General features: G+C 47.5%; 1 protein-coding gene across 7 annotated transcripts in view; it reads left to right on the top strand.

The window, feature by feature from the left end:
- The first annotated feature begins 11,304 nt into the window (after window positions 1-11,304).
- The window catches only part of Mbnl2 (muscleblind like splicing regulator 2), a 164,516-nt gene continuing 153,395 nt past the window's right edge, over window positions 11,305-22,425 (top strand). For 3 of the 7 annotated variants that reach the window (XM_040744936.1, XM_040744901.1, XM_040744959.1), the window contains exon 1: window positions 11,305-11,541. The gene's annotated coding sequence lies outside the window, so the exon portion shown is untranslated. The remainder of the gene's footprint in view (window positions 11,542-22,425) is intronic. The other 4 variants (XM_040744919.1, XM_040744994.1, XM_040744972.1 and 1 more) reach the window with 4 other exon arrangements.

Genomic DNA, 22,425 nt, shown 5'->3' with positions numbered 1-22,425 from the left:
ACCTAAGCAGCGCCATCTCTCCTCTCCTGACTAGTTGGCATGTTGCTAGGAAGATTGTCCCATTTCTCTGACTGGCTTTCTAGCGCACAAAGGACAGAAATCGCGTAGCGTGTTTGACAGTGCTGGGCCAGACACACAGCAGCCACTATGTAAATATTTAATAGACAACATCTCCCTGTACCCAGGCTGTGTGAGCATCATGGAAAGTATTGAGCAGAGGGAAAAGGTGTGGCATGTTTTCCGGAAGTCGGTGTTTTCATTCAAAGACTGAATTTTAGATTAGATACTGTTTGCAAAGGCAGCTTTGTAGGTGCACTGTTCACATCCAGCCACCAGGGGGCCCTTGGCTAGTCAGAAAAGCTCGGGCAACTGATCTTCACATTGGCCCCTCAGGAGGATTAGAAGACTGTTGGCCAAGCTAGACTGGAGTCACAGAACCTCCAGCTTAATTGTGGGTTCCCAAATCCAATGTAGCCCTGAGGTAATACACACTTCATCAATCATTGACCGCACTGAGGACCAAGCAGAAAATGGTGAGTTGGAAAAAGTAAGCATCTATGGGAAATGGGAAAAAAATTTTTTTAATTCCAAAATGTATCTATCTCCTAATAGCACTAATAGTACATCACAGTAATTAGATGTGTTTTCTGACAATAGAGTCTGTGGTGAAATAAACTCTCAAACACAGTGCAGACTCACTCTGGAGATTCTCAAAGCACTTTCCCAGAATGGAAAACTTCTCCAAGAAGCTTCATAAAACCAATTATTGCAAATCTTTCATCTTATATACCGCAGACCCCTACCTGCAGGGACATTTGGAGATGTGTGCCCACTCATTCACCATCATCTCTCTTTGGGGACTGCTGTGTCACGCTTGGAGAAACTCTTGGGGCCTGATGTCTGCGTGTCACTCATCTTTTCTGTTTTCTGGTCTCAGATGGGGTTCGTGCATCTTGAGTGGGTGACAGGATCTTGCTGCATCTTGAGTGAGTGACAGGATCTTGCTGTGTAAGAGACCGAGTGATAATTCCAGGAGGAAGAGGAGCGCTGGTGGCAGGAAGAAATATGCCTGGAGTCTGTCAGACAGTAATATTATATTGGACTACGTCGACATTGTTTGCTTTGTAAAGTCCAACCTGTCTGTCATGGCTGTGAGGACAGGGACGCCACACTTTCTGCCCCACATCTAGTCCATGCTCCCACGTCCATGGGGTGTCGTAGGAGCCCAGCCCATAATATCACACAGAGATTTCCCTTTTTAACACCACTTCATCATGGACCTTTTGAAGAACGGGTACTCCTGCTGCCTGAAAGACACTTCCTAGGGCCCTGGACTACTCAACCAACATCAAAGAGAGGCGAAAACCCGGCTGACCAGTAGCATAGAACGTCTGGGAGTTTGACCTTGTGACCCTGCCCGTGATTCAAACGTTTGCCTCTTGTGACTTCCTAGGACCCCCACCTCTGCCCCGGAAGAGTCCGTCCAGCTTTGATGTTGGCCTTGAGCACCAAACACAATTACTTATCAGCCCTATACCGTATTTTAGTCTCTCAAATTGTATTTGCTTATTTAAAATACCTACAGCCCGCTCCGGGTGTCAGGTACTATGACACACACACATCAACAAAAATAAATACACGGAGACCCTGATTGTCGGGTGTTGCTTCCCAAGAAGCGGGGCGGACAAATGTTAATACACACCAAACGGACTGTAGGTTGTGACAAAGGGCGATGAGTTCCAAGGGAGGCAAAGGAAGGTGGGTGCCTCCTTCCCGTCAGGTGAGTGTACAGCCCGACCCACACTTACCCTGAGCTCTCACTTAGGAGATGAGCAAAAAGGTTACAGATGAAGAAATCGGATCGATCAGCCCCACCCCCAGGAGGAAAAAAAATCATGCTGTTAACATATAATAACCCCGAATTGGAGGACACTTCGGAAACACTATGGAGGGAGAGAGAGGAGCAGGGAGTCTGGCAGTCTTTGGTTGACTGTAACTCACTGGTGGTAACTGGAGGATGCTTGGTGGTCCATAGCTACCCAGGGGAAGGACCAAGGTCCCACCGCACAAAACAGCTGGGAGCAAGTGATTATCGTCGCATCTAACCAGGCAGAAACGGGACTGGTTGTTAGGAGCCCCTCCGGCTGCGTGAGCCAGCGGGACCAGGCGGTCTTCGACTTATCTAGTACTCTCTCTGGGTCACAAGCGTCTGTGATTTCAGAAAACCATAGTTTCAACATGTATTTCAAAACGTGTCAGATTTCCAATGATCTCAGGCTCAGGGCTGGACATGTCCAGTAACCTCTGGCCTGACCTTTCCCCTGAAACTTCAAATGTCCTTGGGTCAGAGGTAAAAGGCATGGTGCAACCATCCCCTACCTCCCCCCCAAAAAAGCTGTGGGGCAATTTGACATTGACTGTTTTTTTATTCTGTTTCCCAAACTGTGGCAGCAGTTACCCTAGGAGCTCACAGGGGTTCTGTGGATTTCTATAGATTTTTCGAGAGAAAGATAAAGCTTGACACATGATGGGCACTGCCAGCTTCTAGGCCAAGGTGATTTGCAGTTTCTGCATTATAATTGCACCGCTTTGTTTTTTTATGGTAGCTTTATCTCCGAAAAGGGGGGTTTCTTGGTTCCTAGGATGACACGCAAATATCTAATATGTCCATTAAAAAAAAAAACCTTAGCAAGGAACAGAAATAGGAAACTGGCTCCAGTCGGATCTCTAGCTTTGAGAATTACAGGCATCGTGTTGCCCAATAGGAAAGCACAATCCATTAATAACTAATTGGAGTTAAATAAAATCTTATTTCTTTCCAATATTCTGCATTAACCTCCTAGCTTCTGAGCTGTTAAAAGATAGCAGGTAGGCTGTAACTGTTTAGCAAACTTCTCCATTAGTACCTGAGCCTTCATTGCCTACTGAGTATTGTCCACGAAACTGGGAGGTGCTGTGCGTGCTGCCAGAGGGGAAAGGTAAACAGAAGCCTTCTGGTATCCAAGGGTGACCTACCTGCATGATACGGGAGAGGCACAGAAGCCATAGGGATAAACAACTGCTATCTGATTGGATTTAAGGGCCACTCCCCAGAAAATCTGAGACTAGATAGCTAGGGGAAAACCAAATATTATCATTCTGCTAAAGGAAAATAAAATGACTCCTAATACACTCCGCCATACTCATGGATGAGTGTCTAGGCCAGCCGTCATCGGAGAACCTTCCTCCTCAGTAGACGGAAACTAACACAGAGACCCACACTGGGCAAGGGGCAGAGAGTGAGAGACCTTGGAGTGAGCAGCCCTGATTGGGATGTTTTCATGGAATCCCTTTCTCAGGGATCAGGGAACTCTGCAGAAGAGAAGACAGAAAGATTGTTAAGAGCCAATGGGGATGGACGACATGGAGGGAGTCATGTCCTCTTGTAGACACAACAGGACTATCACAGAGACGGTGACAGCACACAGAGGTCCAAGTCAGACAGGGTCACAGTTCTGAAACGAGGGCGTGGACACAGCGCTTGTCCCCACAACGAATTTATCTCTAGTTAACAACTGCTTGGACAGGAAAACTTCACTTGTCCAAAGGCGTCTCATGAGTAGACAAAATCGCCCTACCCCACGACCAACAGTAGGCGGCAGACACAAAAGGAGCTCAGAGTGATGTGGAGATATTTTGTCTCATATCGCTTTGTCTGCATTTCCTTTTTTTTATATTATGGTTGCTGATTTTGAGTTTTTAATGGACAGTGTGTGTGTGTGTGCGTGCACAGAGACGTGTGCATTTCTCGTGTTCCTTCTTAATTCTTGTTCTTTTTTTTGCTTGTCCCTTTGCTCTCTCAGTTTTATTCTTGTTTGTCTTTTTTATTTGCCTGTTTGTTTTCTTAACAGAGAGAGAGAGAGAGAGGAAGAAGACTTGGAGTTTCAAGGGTGGGGGACTGGGGAGGATCTAGGAGATGAGGGAGGGGACCCGTGATCAGAATACATTACGTGAAAATAACCTTGTTTTGAAAGAAAAATGTCTTAAATGTACGCATTAGCTGTTTCTTTTTGCCTAGAAACATGGTGAGAACCCAGCTGGCAACAGGAGTTCCGTGAGCTGAGACGGTGTGGAAATTCCCACCTCCACTCACTCGTACTGTTTTCCTCTTATGGCATAGCAACTTCCTATTCATACAAATCTCAGGAAGGTTCTAGAGCTCCTGCTAATGGAAGACACGGCAGTGGGTGGAAATAAAGTACCCTCATCGCTGGGGGCGGGGGGAGCGTCCGCCATGTTTTATATAGGGGATTTCTCACAGGTTGGTTCCTTTACACATCCAATGCAATTTACTTAATTTTGTTTTCCTCAACCCAGAAAAAAGAAAATGCTATTCCTAATTTTCCTGAGTCATCTGCCCCTGAATTTTTTAGGCAAAATTTAGATTTTAGTTAACATTTCATTACGAAAATTTGATAACTTTTTCTGACAATTAGAAAACCAGTTTCCTATTCCCTCTTGTGCTTTCAAAAATCCACGTGTTAAGAAAGAAAAGGCACAGCATTTCTATAGAATGAAGACGTTTTTCATAATTTCAAAGGAAAACTGACCTGGGCTGGAGAGACGGCTCAATGGTTAAGAACACTGGCTGCTCCTCCAGAGGACCTGGGTTCAATTCCCAGCACCCACATGACCTCATAACTATCTGTAGTTCCAGCTCCAGGAGACCTGACCTCCTCACACAGACAAAGATGCAGGCAAAACACCAACATCCATAAAATAAAAACAAATCACAACACAAAGAAACTAAAGTTTAAGAAGAAACATTGGTCAACTAAAATATATTCGGCGAAATGTCCATGCTGCGCATTATGAAGGATACAAGCTACTAAATGCACGTTTGTTCCCCCTTAAGGGACTTCCAGCCGGGTTTATGTAATCAAAGAAAATAAAAATAAAAATAGTGCACGATGAAGGACTCAATGGGGAGGGACAGGCTAGAAATACCATGTTGAAAGAGGGAGGGGCCACAAGTTGAAGAGCCACAAAACAGCCACACTCACCCTGAGTTTTCCTGCCTCACCCTTGCTGGGAGCATCAGCGGCATTGGCATGCTCACTGGCCTCTCTTCTGGTATGTCAGGCACTCCGGTGAGCTCTAGGCCTGCGCTTCCCACTCAAGGGAAGTCTTGATCTTTCTATGTCTTAGTCAGGGTTCCTATCGCTGTGATAATAGCAACTGGAGGAGTTTTATACGGCCTATGCGTCTCACTTCGGCTCATCACTGTTGGGAGCTGTGGCAGGAACCTGGAAGGAGGAACTGAAGCCGGTGTCTTGGAGGGACGCCGATTCCTGGCTTGCTTACTTTGCCTTTTCTTACAGACCCCCGAGACTGCCACTCGGGAGGTGGTACCACACACAGAGGACTGGGCTCTCCCAAAATGGAACTTGACACAGCCTTGCCTACCAGCCCATCTTATGGAGGGGAGGCATGCTTTCAATGACGGGTCTCTCTTCTCAGTTGGCTCGAGCTTGGGTCACGTTGACATACAACTAACCGGGACGTTCTGGAATTCACCACCATCCTTAACATCCTCAGGGGGAAAACACTCAATGCTTTTCTTGCTTGAAAAACCTGCTTAGCTTCGTTTTGCCCACCAAAAGGGCGTGACTTCTCCAAGTCATGTGTCTCTTAACTTTCCTCCTACCCACACTTTATAAAATACACACACACATACACACATACATGCACACACGCACACACATACATGCACACACACAAAAACACATGCACACACACGCACGCATTCACACGGCACACATACACACAACATATATATATGCACATATGCATACATACAAATATGTACATATATGTATATATGTATATATATATATCATATTTCATGCCGGGCAGTGGTGGCGCATGCCTTTAATCCCAGCACTCGGGAGGCAGAGGCAGGCAGATCTCTGTGAGTTCGAGGCCAGGCTGGACTGACAGCCTCCAAAACAACACAGAGAAACCCTGTCTCGTAAAAACAAACAAACAAACAAACAAAACCATATTTCATTTGTAGTGAGTACCCAACATAGGTGTAGAATGATGCATATACGCCGTACTTAATTTATGGACAGCATATTATATGAAATACATGGATACTCAAAGAAGAACTATGCTACTTACCTGTCTGTCTTTCTACACACACGTTTATTACATACTACACTCATCACCTCTGTGGCCTCCCGGTCGATTCTTTGTTTTCCCCGCTGGTGCTGTTTCAAGCTTGTCCCTTGAGCCATCCCACGCCACTTATTGCCTGTTCAACAACTGGCAAGAAAACCACGCTCGCCTCTTGTATTAGTTACCGTTCTGGTGCTGTGGTAAAAATGCGACCAAAAACAAACATAAAGAAGAACGGGATTTATTTTAGCTTGTGGTTCCAGAGGGACAAAAGCCACCATGGCCAGGAAGGCTTGGCAGCAGGGGCAGAAAGCCGGCTGATCACATCTTCATCCATGCACAGGGAGCAGAGAGAGAGAGAGAGAGAGAGACAGAGACAGACAGAGAGAGAGAGAGAGAGAGAGAGAGAGAGAGAGAGAGAGAGAGAACAGGAAGTGTGGGCAGGCGATGAACCCTAAATGCCTGTCCCACACATGTGCACATCTTCTTATAACTCTTCTTAGGATCCTCAGCCTCCCCAAACAGTGCCCTCAGCCGGGGAACCAACTGGATCAAACACGTGCTATCATTCAAACTGCCACCCTTCCAAGATCAGAGGGAAATGAAGTGTGAGAGAGAGAAATGCCTTTCAATAGAAGAAAAACTCACTCAGCCAAAAAACATTTGTCAAAGTAATTGTAGTGAGAGACAAGGTGAAGATAAGTGATCTCCGGGACATTCGAGTGAGGGCCTAGAGGTCAGGGGATCACAGACAGGCGTCACTATATCCAGGGATCATCTTGAGTTATTCTACATTTGGTTTCTCTACCGTTCTTGTATTTACATGGGCATGCTGATCTAAAACCCATTGCTGCTTGGAACTGCTACTGGACAAATCAAATCTTTTATTTCAGTAGTTCTCTTCACTCCTTACTTTGAACACAATCTTTTCTCTTTGGGGCTGGTCAGGGGACCTGATGTGTGTGAGTCAAGCTCCCTACTGCGGAAATATATCCTCGGCCCTTGTTTTTCTGTTTAGTGATAGTATCTTGCTACGTAGCCTAGGCTGGCCTCGAACTCATAACATCCTGCATCTGCTTTCAGAGTGTTGAGATTGCAGGCAGGTGCTAGCCACTGCGCCCTCACACATCTGGATGTGTTTTATGTTTGTTTTCTCGCCAACTCTGCTTTTTCCTTAACATAAGGCATCAATAAAGATTAACTATCCCCCCCCGTATCAATTCAGTGTTTTTACATACTTCAAGAATCTTACGTTACAAAAAAAGGAAGGAAGAAGGAAAAAGAAGCAGCGGAGAAAGGGGAAATGCAGCTTGATTCCATGGTGCGTTGGATTTAATCAGCATGCTCCTTTAATAGGCGCTGTCCTTGATCACCTCCTGTGCCAGGCACAGAGCGATCAGACATCGGAGAGAACTCGCTGGCTTCGGATGCTCCTGAGCTGACAGGGAGGTAAACCTGAAATAACAACTAAGCAGACTAATGCTATCACCGCACTCCATAGCAGAGAGCGGCGGGCGGAGCGAACAGCGTCTGTACAATCTCGCTGCTTGTAGAGCAGTCGTGGGCAGGGGCGCTCACCTGGGAGCTTGTTAGAAAATCAGAGTCTCCGTATCCACCCAGGAACTCCCAAGACTGGATCTGCACTTTAACAAGATCCCCTGGGGATCTGCAGGCCCCGTAGAATTTGAGACGCTTGGCTCCCTGGTTCACAGGGCTGTGGGAGAAAACAACAGGTGGACCTAAGTTCAGCCTGTGGGTCAGGGAAAGGTTCCCTGAAAAGATGGGCTCCGACTAGGCAAAGACTCCACAGACTCCTTGAAGACAGGTGGAGAACTTAATGTGTTTTACCCCTCAGAGCAATTCAAAGATTATATACGTAAATACTTATGTCACATATGTTTTTACTGTGTGTACCGTGTGTGTATATGTGTGTAGAGGGTATGTGTATGGTGCATGTGTGTGCATGTGGTGTGTGTGTGTGTGAGTGAGTGACATGTTCATGTGAATTTGTAGGGAGGTGTGTTCAGTATATTTATGTGAGTGTCGTACCATGCATGTGGGCACCTGAGGACAGCTTTGCGTGTCAGTCTCCTGTCTTTTTGGAACAGTGTCTCTGGCTGTTTGGTGCTGTGTACTCGGGGCTTACGGGCTAGCTGGCCCTCTAGCTTCCCCCATCATCACTCACCATCTAGTCCTACGTTGGAAGATGCATAGTGCCACCGCTGGCTTCCCATGGGCTCTGGGGGAGCCCAGTGTAGGACTGCTGCCAGAACAAAACCCCATAAAGCCCGTACTTTTACAACAGGAACGTAGTTTCTCCCAACTGAATGCTGGAACTCTGAGAGAAGGGTGCATGCGTGGTCTGCATCTGTTGAGGATTGTCCTCCTGGCCCACAGAAGCAGATCTCATTGTGACTTCTCAAGGGGCAGGGGGAGAGAGAGACAGAGACAGAGAGAGGGAGAGAGAGACAGAGAGACAGAGAGAGAGAGGGAGAGGGAGGGAGACAGAGGGAGGGAGACAGAGGGAGAGGGGGAGACAGAGGGAGAGGGAGAGGGAGAGAGAGACAGAGACAGAGAGAGAGGGGGAGGGAGAGAGAGGAGAGACAGAACGAGAGAGAGAGAGAGAGAGTTAAGACAACACTCAGGGGAGCAACTATTATTTCAAGAGTTAAGGCAAAGGATGTCAGATGTCAGTCACCTGGACAAAGGGACACGGGCCGAGAAGGAGCAAAGTAAAATGTTCTAAATATCCAGGCATTAAACTTGACAGACTTTGACAATGCATTTCAAGTTGTGGTTGGGAAGGAAAGCCAAGAAAAAAAGCGCCAGGTTTTTCTGGCTTGTGCAGACGAGTAAGCGCGATGTCATTTCTTGTGGCCCAAATAACCCGCACGCTTGTGTGTGTGGCCGCTTGGACAACACAGAAATTCTCGCGAGGGGAGCCACCATGTAGCCAAGCTCTAGAGCACCAGTCTCTTGAGTAGATGTTTCATGCACACTCTCTTAATTGATGTGGGACACGGGCCTTGCCTTCTGAAATGGCAAGATCAACTCAGGCAAGCTAGCTATACAAGGCTGCATTGTTAAAGGGCTTAAAATAGAAGGCCCTTTGAACATCAGAGAAAGCCATTGTGGATGAGGACGGCATGACTAAAGGAATGGCAGGTGAGCTGAGGTCTACACCCTTGGTGAAGAAAGTCAGACACACGAGGCAGAGAGAAGGGAGGGCCCTTTTGCGAAGACAGCCGAGGGGAAGTCGACTGTAAATGGGGGGGCACATTTCTCAGGACCTTGAAAGTCTGTAATTTGGGTTTTATGGAGGGACAGGTCTGAGTGTAGAAGGGACATGACTTTACTCGACTTCAGAAAAACCTGTCTGGCAACAGGGAAGACCAGGGCTGAGGAGCGCTGAATCCCAGAGGCCATCAATTAGCTTTTGTATCGTGCAGGGAATAGGTCAGAGCTCTGGCCTAGCTTGGAGGAAAATGCTAAGCGTCTTAATTTTCCTTGAGTGAGAATGGGCCTTGGTGGGGGCTAAAGTTTAAGGAATAAGATTAGGAGACTGGGGATTTCACGCCAGAAGCAAGAGGAGATGGGAAAGGGGGTAATTTTAAGTCACACAGGCCAGGTGTGAGTGCTGTCGGAGTGTTGATGCTGTAAAAGAATCCCCACCTGTTTGAATGGGCCTAATTTAAAGGTTCAGAAAACAAAAAGACAAAACCGACTCAACCAAAGCCTACAAATAATGATATTGACTGGGAATGAGAGTAAATATCAAGTATTAAAATAAAGAGGAGTAAATCATGATGGCCTACTGGAGAAAATTAGTCCACAAACAACAAGAAATGCTGTGTCTTAAGGCTGCAACTGGGAAATTAAAAGAAAAATTATTACATTCCACCCTTTTGCTCTATTGTGGACGATGCATTGAACAGGTGCTTATAAAAAAAATAGGGTTAGGTTCAATCTTTCAGATGAGTTAGGTCTTTGTTCTTGCCTGGAGTTAGTCACAGGGACATCATACTTGATTTTTGACATCCAAAATGTTGTGTTTTGTGGAAGGAAAATGTGTGCTTATTGTGTTTCTAAATGCCATATGTTTTTGTTTTTGTTTTCAAAGCATGCCGAAATGCTATTGACTGGGGGAAAATAACCCTTTACATTCCCCCCCCCTTCTCTCGGGGGAATCCCAGGGTCATCTCCTGTAGGGCCGAGACCAGAGGATGCCCCCTTAATCCAACTCCACGTGTGCACAGCAGTAATTGACTTCCAGCAGGTATCATTGCCTTCCTTAGTGACACTGTGGGCCAGCGGATGAGTGTTGACCAAATGGCATCGAAGTCGGTTATGGCACACCCACTCCTCCGGTGGGTGCCAGGCAACAGCCTCAACGCTTGAGGTACAGATGCCAGATCTTGTCATTCACCATCTCCCCATTAAGGCCCCTGATGCTCTGGACACTCAGACGGAAGATGCATGGGTTCCAGGAAGCAACCACTCCAATGACAGCTGCTCTCCAGAATAGCTGTGTGCCTGGGCTGCAAGCCTGTTCTGGTCTTGAATGTGCCCTCGGACTTGGTTACAGCCATCCTCGGTCATGGAACACGCCTGCACATGTCTCGTGAGGTATCCCTTTCCATAACAAACGTCGGATTATTAATATATATCCACTAATTCGAACAGAATATGTATACATATATTTTTCCACATATATATATACACATACATACATACATACATACATACATACATATATATATATACATATATGTCTATATCCATATGCTTTGTCAAAGGCGTAAGGACTCCAGTTTGGGGTGCAACTGCGTCTCCTGGCCATCTTAGGAGTTTCGTGCTCCCCGGAGTGTTTACGATGCCCTGGGCTGTCTGTCTGGGAGCGTGTTTGTCTCTTAGCTACCCCTTCTCTGTGCTCTGCCAACGATGTGTGGCTCGCTCTGCCTGGGTGCCGTGCCTGCCTTCTCCAGAGAGGGAGATCCCTCTTCCATCAGTATGGACGCACTGTTTTCAGACCCTGCCTGCGCCGTGTTGCTGTGTCAGTCATCCTATGAGGACCAGTTTCAGACGAGGAGGACTGACGAGCTGGCCCGCGATTGGCTAGCCGCGCCTGGGCGGGGCCTGCGGGGAGGAAGGGCTGCAGCTCACAGCAACAGAGTTTAGACTGTCTTTGCTTCATCATCTGAAGGTAAAATTTTCCAGCCACCGCCGGCGGCTCGCAGAGTACAATACACAGGGACGGACGGAGGAGAACTATTTGCATGGACCTCGCTTCCTCATGATGCGGTGGAGAAGCCGCGGCCACCCGGTCCTGCCAGATGCTCTTGGGGTTACTGTACATGGGGAGGACGAGCAGAGCTAAACAAGGTAGGAGGACCCCCCTCTTTTTTCTTCTTTTTTTTTTCCTCTCTCTCTCTCTCTTTTTATGTTAGAGTTTGCTGCAGTATTGCTGCATTCCATGTGTGTGCTTAGGGAAGCCAAGGAGACCGCATTCCACTAATTCGAACGGAATACTCGCAGGAAAACCCTGGAGTTTTACGTAACATTTGGGTTTGAGAACAAGAAATGGCAAAGCTGGTATCTACGCCGCCCCGTTTGGGTGAGGCATAAAACCGAGGGTTTATTTATTTATTTAAAGCACAGACACGTTTATTATTTTTTTTAATTATCTGAGAGATCCAGGCTAATATTTTCTTAGAGAATCTTTTTTTTTTTACTGCTCTGGTGAGCTATAAATAAAGTTTATATGAATCCTATTCTCTGAAAACACACTTGAAATTAAGAATTTTAAAAAAAATCATGGTAAATAATCACTGGTTGAACGTTTGGGACCAAAACGTGTCTGTTTCTTAGAAATTGGGGGCCACCCTGGTGCTACAGGGCAGTGGCTTTAACTGACTTTCAGAAGAGCACATTTTAGCCACCAAGCCGGAGGTAGTTTCCTGGCTCGTCTTAGACACTGTACTTCAGTGTTTACATTGCTTTTCCTGGCAGCCTCTGTCTTTGTTTCCAGCTTAAAAGTGGGACCATTATATTCAAAAGTGAAGCTGGGTTAATAACGCTTACTGCAATTACCTGACCTGTATGCATTTTTAATGAGAACACACAGCCAGCAGAATAATTTAGTGAGAGTAGGGCTGGCGATTAAAGCTGGGCTCGCACTATGCCCAGCCAGATCAACTTTCTTGCCCAGAAGCAGTGGCTAGAAAGGCTGGAGCAGATTTATTTTTAACACGCTTGGCCCAGGAGAAGGAAAGGATCTCTCTGTGTTAAAGAATTCTTTCTGCTTTTTTTTCCGTTTTAAATTTCTGCCAGGCATGAGGAAACCATGGTTTTTTTGTTAGGCCTTGCAAGCATGTGTTTACAATAAATGTGTAACATTTTTAGAATAGTTAGCAAGCACTGAAGCAGAGGAGAAAGAAAAAGAAAAAGAAAACCTTGCCTAACCACCACCCCCGTGAATGTTCCAACATTCTTCTAAAAGTCTTACTGTCCCTCTGAAAGACAAAGATTAAGTAGAAAAAATATCTATTAGGGCATATGTATCTTAGGCGACAACTAGGAACAAAAAATTAAAAGCAGGAGACATTTTTTTTTGCAATCTGCATAAGGGGAAGTTTCTTCCTCTCCATTCTGAGAGACAGCAACACTCCTCTAAAGGAGGGCAATGCCACGTAGATTCTTCTAGACCCACTGTTTCTACTTTCAAGGAGAAGTGCAGGACACTAGCCCAGAACTCCTGACGTCATCCCCCAACTATTTCTGCTGTGTGTTCTTTTATTCGGCTCGTGGAGAGGAATATTTCTCCGTGTCCAGGCCAGGAACATTCACACGCCCAGTTGGCAGGACTTGAGTTATGTCTTCCCAAGTAAACCCACAGCCCATCCATCCCCCTCCTCAGGCCAAAAAGGGTGGCTTCTCCTACCTGCCTGTCTGCGCAGGTTTTCTGCAGGCTCGGCTAGTAAAAAGCCGTGGGGAGCCTTGGGGAGCTGAATTCCACTTTCTTTCTGGCCTAAGTCTCCAGTGGTACAACTCTGTAAGGCCACCTATATGGACGGTGGGGGGAGGGGGTCCCAGTCCCTGGAACCATCATCTAAGGCCCTGGTTGTGCTATCAAGTTCAAGGTTGCTTGGATGGTGGTTGACAGCTGCTTCCATAGGTAAAGCGCTGTGTCCTAGGGCAGATAGCTCAAGGGAAATAAAAGGCAATAATAGTGCCTGCTGTTAACCCTGTGTCACAGGTGGCTCTCTAGTGACGCCCTTGATTGTAAGGATCAGGGGAAAGGTTGGTGTTTAATTGAGTGGCCTTTAAAAGAAAGAATTTGGGTTAGAGGACAATGCAGTTCCCCGGAGTCCCTGCTACCAGCCCGGCCTCCTCCTGCCCACCACGTGGTCTTGAGCGAGTGAGCAAGTGCCTGCCTCGGTTTCTCTCTCTCTCTCTCTCTCTCTCTCTCTCTCTCTCTCTCTCTCTGTCTCTCTCTCTGTCTCTCTCTCTCTCTCTCGTGATAGAATATGTAATACTTACTGCTACACTATCTCTTGTTCTAGAATTCTAGGGAAGGGATCTTGGACAAGCAACAGTAACAAAAGTTGTTTGTCTCTTGGTACCATGAACTGTATAAAGTACAAAGGGAAGAAACCTGTGTGTGGAGACATTGTTGGCAATGTCTTGGGGGCGTTAAGACATTAAGACCACAAAAACAAAAACAAAACAAAAAACAAAAACAAACCGAAACCCTCCAGTCTCTATCAGTTGAACTGTCTGAGGAAGTGTATGCCTAAACCAACCGATGAAATTTCCAAGTATGGTTGTTTGAATTTCCTCCATCGATTTGGTCTAATGCCCCAGCAGCTGGGAGAAGTGGCCTCTTCCAACAGTAGGCACACCGTAGCGCCTTCCTGCCCAAAGCGTCCCGTGCTATTTCTACTTTGACTTGTGTGTGGAATTTGTGAAAGTGGAGTGGATTCAAGGGAAAACTGGGTGGGAGGGGGAAAAAGATGCTTGTGAAATACACCGGTCATCTAGCTTTACTGCTTAACGGCCTGCCTCGCCTTTGCTCGTTGTTTTAATTTGCTGTTGCCATGGTGAAAACAAATCAATATCACATGGCTCCCAGCCAGTCCCGCGCTTGGGGAGCGCCATAGAAATCCAAGAGCAGGTACCCGGGATTTCAAGCAGGAGTCAGGCAAGAGGATTTAGAGACTGAGCTCAGGCAAACTCCCCCTGTGGAAGGAGTTGGGTCAGCCTGACACACGCGTGCGTTCTCTCTTACCGGCAAAGGGGGAATAAAAAAAAAATGTGGGTGGGAAGGCAGGCCGACATGTTTATGATTCCCAAATAACAGGACGGTAGCAGCGTCGGAGTGAGGAGAGGGCTCTGCAGTGGGTGAAGCGAGGTGGAGGTTGTGGAGAACGGAGGAACCTCCGGCCCCTCCACAGAGAGCTAGCTATCCCTGAGAGGCCATAGCAGCTACTGCTGGCTTGTCAGACCGACAGCTGGCCAAAGAGGAAGCAGGCAGCTCCCGGTGAGGTGAGTCAGAGAGGACAGCAGGCAGGGGCCTCCGTGGCGACAGGTCTGCAGGTCAAAAGTCAGGTGAGCGCAGGAAAGCCCCAAGGTCGTGACCCCACAGAGAACAGGACAGTTTTTCCTTCCCCCGGAAGCTGCAGAGGCCCAGCCTGGAGCCCTGTGAGGAGAGCGGGCAGGAGGCTTCAGAAAACAAATCAAGGGTCAGGAACCCGGGCTTCCTTCCTGGGTAGAGCCCACTCTGATGGAGACACATGCCCCACCGTGTGGAGCTGGGAACTCTGAATCCCAGCTTTGGGAGGATGAAGTAGAAGTCTTATCTGGGCTCTGCCAGTCAGTTGCAGTTCTGTTGTTGTTGTTTCCTCCAGAATTTTAGTCAGACCAGTTTATCTTTCCCTTCTCGAAAATGTGTGCCAAGTGTCCCTTGCAACTAGAGCAGTAGTCTTAGTGGGGAGTCAAAGGTGATTCCTTGCAGTGCTTGCTTCAGGCCTGGGCCTCCAAGGGCCAGGCCCGTCGTCATCCTGGCTAGGCTCCACCTCCACCGAGGCGCTTAGGAAAAAGCAGGTGTGAGTGGTGAGGCTCCAGCTCTCATGGCTGAGCCTGAGCCCCAGACTGGTGGACAGTTTTCATCAGGCCTTCTCTTACTCCCCCTCAGTGTGACAGAGCGTCTTGGAACCAACAATGTGCTTCAGTGTTTTGAGAAAGAAGTCGTTGTCTGAGGTCTCCTGGGTCAGCTTATAACATCAGCCAGTCAACAAGTGTTTGTTGGGCAGGCTCTTGCCTTTGGTTAGAACACAAGTTACCTGGTGCCTGCCTTTGCCTTTAAGTACAAGCACACCGGTCCTAAAACCCCAAGTTTCAAAGGTTTTAAATCGTTACCATCAGCTAATATTAAGTTAGCGTCGTTGATCATCAGACATTGGTTTTGATCTAGACATGGTTCTGGTGTTTGGTTGCAGAACAAAACAGAGATTTTTTTAAAAAGATTTTTAGATATCTCTAATTTAGACAGCTCTGTTTTCTTCACCTCTATGATACTTCTTACCATCAGTGTTGTATGATTAACGTAAAGGGAGATGAGCCGTGGTGTCAGGGTGCTGGAAACATCCAGAATCGATGGCTATTGAGAGCTCCCAGAGTCTCAGCAACCAAGGCTCCAGCCTGCGGTGGCAGGGGACCAGGGTGCATTGCTTCTGACGACAGAACAAAAGGAAATCTTAGACCCTCTCCCACTCCTGAGCTGCTGCCTGCCCCCACAGCCCGTGATGCAATTATGAAGAAACCTGATGCTGCCTGCAGGATTAGACTTCCCCACATTCTTTCCTAAACGCAGGGTTGCTGTTTTTTTTTTTTTTTTTTTTTTGGTTTTGTTTTGTTTTAGTTGATTTCCCCCCTCTTTAAGTTGTTTTGATGGTGGTGGGCTGGGGGAATTTTGCTCCTGAACATCCTTCCCTTCCTTTGGACAGAGACAAACTATGTGATCAGTGCAGAGCCAAGGGAGAAGGCTCAAACAGCAGCCTCTGCTTTGAAAGCACCGATGAAGGAGCCGGGCCCAGGTTAGGAGCATCCGTGGCAAGCTGGCTGTTGGAGAGCTGCAGGGTGTCAAGTCACCTTGGTGGAGACAGGAGAGGCTGTGGCATGCCCTCCAACACCGCAGGTCTCTTTCCTGAGCCATCTGTAGTGCACAGGAGCTAAGAAAACAGATCCTTGCAAACAAGAGAAGAGCAAAGCAAGTCCAGCTTGGCCTCAGAAGAATAATTAACAGATGCAGGGCTCCTTGCACTTGACGAGGGGTTTTGCTGGCATTATCTCCATTGACAGCCCAAATGGGGAGGTAAGGGTGGGAACCCAGATTAGCGCTCTCTGGGTACAGGACCAGGAGGTGAGTTATTACTAGATTTAAAAACTTTTACTTGTTAGGGGGCTGGGGCTATATCCTAGTTGGTAGAGTGATTGCCAGGCATACATGAAGTCTTGGGACAGTTATTACCTAGTACCACAGAAAACCAGGCAGCTTTAGAAGATTACCAGAGCTCCACCCGACCAACAGCGCTCCCCACTCAATGGTGGTAGGAACGAACTCTGAAGTCTGGGTGAGAGCCACATTATGGCAAAAGCTACGGCTTAAACTAAAGCTTCTGAGACTCCCAAGTCCTTCCTATAGGTAGCCAGAATTGTAGGTTTTCCAGCTGAATAAATAAAAGAGAGATCAAAGTAGCTAATTTACAGATAGAACTGAAGTCTCAAGGCAGAAAGACAGGTTGTTGTAGAAATTTCAGTTGTATTTCGTCTCCACTCTAGTAAATGCGGAGTGTAATAGCTATGGTAGCATCATACATGTGTGTGCTATTTCAGACTTTATGTTTATCATCTCCTCAAGAGATCAAAACCACCACTTCCTGTTTAACAAATTAAATGCAAACAGGATTTGAGTGAGGTTAAATCATATCCTACAAGTTTTTGTAGTCCCAAAGTGGGAAAGTTAGCCCTTAAACCAGTGGAAATTTACACATATGATAGTTAACAAACCAAATGAGTCACACTGTAGTCAAACTTGATGCTTTCATATAATGTATGTTACACAGTTGGGCAGAGCCCAACCCTAGCAATTTGGAGAGGATAGTAATGTTTTTAATTAAGAGATTGAATTATCCTTTAAAAAATCTATAAAATTCTGGCATCCTAATGCAAGCTTCAGTTAATCAAACTAAAAGTATTGGGGAAGCGCATATGATACAGAAGACTTAGTGCTTGCAGTTTTAACGTTCTGAGAATTGAGGAAAGAGGGGCTGTGTTTGGGTCAGAAGATAGATAGGACTCCATGGAGGAAGGGATACCTTCCTTGGCTCTAAATGCAAGCATTTTGTCTGCATCAGCCTTTCTAATGTGAAAAGTCTATACCCCAGGCCGAGGATAAGATTATTTATTAGTAATGAGAGAGCTCGATTTGTATATTATTTAGTGTATTACTATAAACTGTCAATATTCATGTGTATTTGATGATGAATAGATCATATTGACGTTGTTATTAGGGAACTATTATTATGACGATGGTTGTTTCTGATTTTAAAACATTTTATAATAGGAGTGTGTGATCAGAAAGCCCTGGGGTCAACAGCTCAGGGAGGAGGAACAGTGGTGAGGGTAAGGGACCGTGGGAGATTGACTTTGCAGCTTTGGGGAGTCGGTGTTAGGGGACAGTGGACAATCAGGCTCCACAGAGCCGTTGGAACCCGTAGGGTAGGGCTCAGGAGCCACACAGCAGAGTTCAATTTTAGCCTACCTGTAACGCTTCCTGAAGATTCTACTGGGATTTTGAGATAGGGTTAGAGGTTAGAACATTTGTCATGAGTGATGCCACTGGAGAAAAATTTTACAGTATTCCAGGCATAATGTCGGGAAGAGGCATCCATCGTAACAGAAAAGTAAGAGGAGCTGGCCAGAGCTCAGAGAAGCCAGAAATATATTAGTTTCTATCATAAAAGATACTGATGGTGCTGTGACTGAAAGTGTGTGTGTGTGTGTGTGTGTGTGTGAGAGAGAGAGAGAGAGAGAGAGAGAGAGAGAGAGAGAGAGAGAGAGAGAGAGAGAGCAGTCAAAGGAATGGGAAAATTGATGGGCTGTGAGCTTCCAATGGAGGTACTGTCAGCCAATAATAGGATATGTCTGTAGGGCTATCTTATAGATACTTGACAGAGAGGGGAGGGGACGGAGTACAACCAGGGCCTCAGAGGCTACCGCTTTCTAAGCCCGAGACAGCTGTTTTGAAACCATAGTTGATGCCATGGATGCGCACTCCCACATGTAAGGAGGGGACATAAAGAGAGACAGGCAGCTGACCAAAAGTGAGCCTTGAAATAAATTAGCTGGAGGCCCAGAACTAATAACCGGGAAACTAATACACATAGACTTAAGTAAGTCAGCAGAACTCTTGAGGACCAACCATATCCTCATCTCCATGAATCCTCAAGGATCATGCGTTTACTTTTCTTGTTGTTGGGACAAAATCCCGAATGGAAACGCCTGCTCCAACGAAGGCTTGTTTGGGCTCACAGTTTGAGGGTATGGTCCATCGGGGCAGGGCAGCCAGGGTGGCAGGGCCCCAGGCAGTTGGTTGCACTACATCCATAGTCAGGAATGGAGAAGAGAAGCTGAGGCCCGCCCGGTCCGAGGAATGGTGCCGTCCACATTTAGGGTGGGTCTTCTCAGTTCACAGGGTCTCAAAACTCCTTCGCAGCCAGGCTCAGAGGCTTGTTGCCGTGGTGACTCTAAATCCCATCCAGTTGACAATCACAATTAATGATCGTGCGTGTTTTACCATCTTTAGCAAGAGTCTCTGTCAAGGACCCTGCTGGAGGCAAGCATTCATGCATAGTCCTGTCAAAAGCCACAGAATAGCGTCTTAGAGGACGTGCCTGGCTGTGTCTTCCATTTGCATAGGTGATTTAAGACCTGGATTTTCAGAGGTAGGGCATTTAAAAGCAAAGTTATCAAGACTTTTGCATCTGCCTCTTTTAAAATATGTATTTTTCAGGAGGTCACTAGTTAGGATGGTAATTCCAAAGAGGAGTGTCACCAGTCGCTGGGTGTCTTGTCTCTGCTGGGTCTGGCAGGTCTCCCTTGAACCCAGCCGTAAGGACTGCTGGGAAGCAAATTCTCAGGATGAGAACGTGTTTGGTGTGGTTGATGCCCTCATGCCAGGAGCCTCCAAGGACTAAACCAGAACAGCAGCGCTATAGCTTCCTGGGTCACCTGGGGATCTTATTAAGAAAGCAGATTCCGATTCAGTAGGTCTGGGAGTGGGGGTGGGACAAAGACCGCCTCTCTAACGAGCCTCCCCAGGAAGAAGGCGGCGAGATGGTACTGCTCACCCTACTCACTGGGGAGCTTGCAGAAACAGATGCCGGCAGCTGTCTAAGGTGGCTCGCCTGAAGGGCCCATGTCCTGCAGTAGCCAGCAACCCATTAGCCGGGGAAGCTTCTGCAGGGCACCGAGTCTTGCTTAGAGGTCAGGTCATACTGATGTCACCTCCCAGTCTTATGCTAGCCCAGGTAGGGCTGAGAGGTGAAGGCAGGGTGACAGCAGTGACAAGCGTCTGCGGCTGCACAGAGCCCATCTGTGGACACCCCCACGCCCAAGATGTCTGTGGTCCCCGTGGACACAGACTCACAACTTAACACAAGAAGTTTGGTCACCATCCCCAGGCAAGGCCTCTGAACCTATGTATCTGCCTCGAAAGATCTTTTTTTTCCCCCTTCCCTAAGAAACACATGCATTGTAAATCAGCCTTGAATAACCCCCCACCCCACTTTTTTTTCTTGCCACACCGGGGTGGGGGTGATTTACAGTCCCAAAGTCTAATGTGTCCGCCTCATACACTGAACACTCAGGGAATGAGTTTGGGGAACACTGTCAGTCTCACTCGCCCTGCCTTAAGATACAGAGATTATCTTCCTGTCCTTGTCCTCTTCAAAGGGTGTGATGAGTCAATAGGTTGGGCTGTGTGCCTCCAGCATGGAGTGTCTTAACACCACTGCATTCGCACTACAGCCTATAAATGAAGACATCGTTAGATCACACAGGGAGAACGTCCAGGCCCGAGTACAGATCTTAGATCTTGTTATGTCTCATGCCTTGTGCCCGTCGGGGGGGCCCCGTCTCTGCAATGCCTCCTCCTTCTCAGTCTCCAGCAAGACTCGTCCTTTCCTGGAGCCAGGAGTGGATCTAAACTGATTTAGGGGGCGTCTTCCTTGCCGGATGGCCTGTTTAGTCCACACGCAGATGGTTGGGGGTGTGGGGGTGGGGCATGCCTTGCAATTGACCAGTAACCTTTTGAGAATGAAACAGAGCCAATGTTCATCAAGCTTATTGGGTGCCTACCATACAGCCGGCTTCTGCCTCTTGTCTGTTAACTCCAGTAAGATGTTTTATGAAGAAAGCGAGGCACAGGGAGAGAGTTGTCTGCCAGAGTCAGAAGCTAATCAGAAGCAGAACAAAGGTGAGACACACCTTGGCAGGATTCAACACCTCAGGCAAGGAGGCCCTTGGGGATTGCAAAAAAGGGGGCTGGCTAAGGAAAATGTCCATGGCACACCTACTCCCTGTGGAGTTAAACAGAACAGACAAAAGCCATGGCTGGTGTGCTCTGCAGACAGGAAGTCATTTTTTTTAGCCAGGGGACATTTTTCACAAAGGAACTTGCTTAAATACCAGGTCATGGTCAGGGAATTATCTTCATTATTTGATGCGAATTAGCTGACTCTTTGTTACTTTTCAAAACTGTGTGTGTGTGTGTGTGTGTGTGTGCGAGTGAGTGAGAGAGAGAGAGAGAGAGAGAGAGAGAGAGAGAGAGAGAGAGAGAGAGAGAGAGAGAGAGAGCACTATTCAAGTCAGAGGAGGAGTTTTGTGCTGTTTTGTCATGGCTATCTGAGAGAATTCCTAGAAAGACGTTTGCGTGCATGCGTGGTGGGGGTATTGGGGATGGAACCCAGCTCCTCTCTCACACTAGGCAAACCCACTGAGCTATAGCCTGTTCTTTTTCTACTTCTAGGTTTTGGGGCTAAAATATTCTGTCTGGTCTCCAGTTTGTAATCTGTCTCCCCCAGCTTTCCTAATAGTTAGCATCACCACCTATGCCACCTGGCCAGGAACAGTTTTCTTCTCCAGTTTCCCTCCCTGTGTGGTGTGTTTCCTGCCGGAAGTGCCATCCTCCTCCTCCAAGGGCGTCCACTGCCCCTGTGTAGCTGCTCTGGGGAGTCTGTGGTCTGCCCCGCCTGTTGGCTATGCTAACCTGTGGTCTCCTTTCTCCGGCGTATTCTCCCGCCCAGGTCCGCTCCTAGCATCCCTACCAAGCGGCCTCCATAGATTTAGTGTTCCTGGGTATCTCTTCAGATCTGGTGCCGGGATGGGGGACAGGATGCGTTCCTGTTTTAGGAAACCCATGACTTGAGCCCCGGAGTACCAGCTTCCTGGCAGCAGCCACAAAGACCATCCCCGCAGGAAACAAAACAAGTCCTATCTCTCAAGTCTCCATGTTTCTTCTCTTTAAAGTTCCCTGGTGAAACTAAGTTGCAATTAAGAGGTAGGATCAAAGGGGCCTGCTGCCTCTGGGGCTGCTGGGGCCCTCGGACAGCTTGCGTCTTTTTTTTTTAACTATTTACTTTCCACCGCTTGCACTCCAGCCGCTGCCAGCCTGCTCTGGGTGCTCAGGCACTAGAATGGGGAAGGGCTTGGGAGACCTCTTAAAACGGGCCAGTGCTTTCCCTGCCATTCCAATGAAAACCAGAAGGCTGCCTGCCCCCAGTGGAAAAGTTCCCGAGTGACAAGAGATGATCTGGTGCCGGTCCTAGCCAGCCTGTCCCAGAGCGCTAACAAGCAGTTTCTAAGGACGGCAACTAGTGTAGACCGGCAAGACCCCAGCTGCACGTAAACCACAGTGTTTGCTTAGGAAATTCTTCCCTGGTGTGACTCCCATCGCCTTCAATGCTCACCCTGTTCTTCCTAAGCCACGTGATTCCACACCAGGCCAAGTCCTTGGCCTACTGGAGGCCATAGGCTCACTGCGGCACCTCCCTGATTTAGGATATAGTACTCTCATTTATGCAGCCGGGGACACACACACCCCATCACTCAGGCAGTTTTAGCCCATGGTTGATCCCAAGGGAATACTAAACCAGCAACGACGGGGAGAAAGGGTTAGGCACCATTTTCCCTCGGCCCTGCCCAAGT

Source organism: Mesocricetus auratus, unplaced genomic scaffold (genome assembly GCF_017639785.1).
Source record: "Mesocricetus auratus isolate SY011 unplaced genomic scaffold, BCM_Maur_2.0 Super-Scaffold_2245, whole genome shotgun sequence".
NCBI lineage: Eukaryota > Metazoa > Chordata > Mammalia > Rodentia > Cricetidae > Mesocricetus > Mesocricetus auratus.
Note: the sequence above shows the minus strand (reverse complement) of the source record. Positions and strands in the feature narration are given on the sequence as shown.